Here is a 1180-nt window from a genome sequence, read left to right as displayed (position 1 = left end):
GGGGGGGCTGGTGTCCCCCCCCACCCCCTGGCCTGCAGGAGTTGCCCAGCAAGGCCTGGGGGTAGGGATTGGGGACCCCCACACCTGTCCTGCAGGTGCCCGCCTTAGGGCCCTGGAGGCGCAGGTGAGGGAGCTCCAGGAGGAGGTTAGCAGCCTGAGGGGAATCAGGGAGGCAAAGGAAGAAATTGACAGCTATTTCCTTTCCCTGCAAAGTTACACACCCAAGGAAGAAGCACCCTGGGAGGTGCCCTCCACTGCAGAGTGGCAGATGGTCACCTCCAGAACCAGGGCTGCTCATAACAAACCAGTTCCTCCAGTCCAGCTCTGGACTTGGCAACTCTGGAGGAGAAGGAAGAAGAGGAGGCAACTGGAGAGGAGGCAACTCCATGCGCTCCACGTTCTGAGTGGGCTGAAGGAGCTAAGCAGGCCAGGAGGAAAAAGCATTGAGTGATCGTCATAGGCGACTCCCGCCTGAGAGGTACAGAGGGCCCTATCTGTTGCCAGGACCCCTCAATACGCAATCTTTGCCAACCTACCTGGAGCAAAGATTCAGGACATTAAGGGGATGATTCAGGCCATGATCCAGCCCACCGATTACTACCCCATGGTCTTAATCCATGTGGGTACTAATGATGCGGCCAGGAGAAGCCCTGATCGCCTGATGGCAGACTACCATGCTCTGGGGTACATGCTAAAGGAGATAGGTGCACAGATGGTTTTCTCTTCTATCCTACCAGTGAGCAGACTTGGAAGATGGCATGCAACATGCATCACAGAGACCAACTGGCAGCTTTGGAAATGGTGTCTCAAGGCAGACTTTTGCTTCCTTGACAGTGACCAGCACATCACAACAAGAGACGTGCTCAGATGGGATGGGCTCCACCTTTCCCTAAAGGTAAGCATGTGTTTTCTTTTAGGTTGGCGGATCTCCTCCAGCGGGCTTTAAACTAGGCTCGTTGGGAGGAAGGGGAAGATGAGGGCAGAGGAAGCATTGGACCACCAAACCAAGCAACACCCACAAGTACAGCCCAGCCTAGGCTGACGAGCGGAACATATACACAGGTAAGCGACAGGGGCCAGGGTAATGCTGAAAGTTGGGGTCCAGTGCACACATCCACAGGAGGCCTCAAATGCCTCTACACAAATGCTCACAGTATGGGAAACAAGCAAGAGGAACTTA

This window comes from Crocodylus porosus, unplaced genomic scaffold (genome assembly GCF_001723895.1).
Source record: "Crocodylus porosus isolate Cpor-Errol unplaced genomic scaffold, CroPor_comp1, whole genome shotgun sequence".
Classification (NCBI taxonomy): domain Eukaryota; kingdom Metazoa; phylum Chordata; order Crocodylia; family Crocodylidae; genus Crocodylus; species Crocodylus porosus.
Note: the sequence above shows the minus strand (reverse complement) of the source record.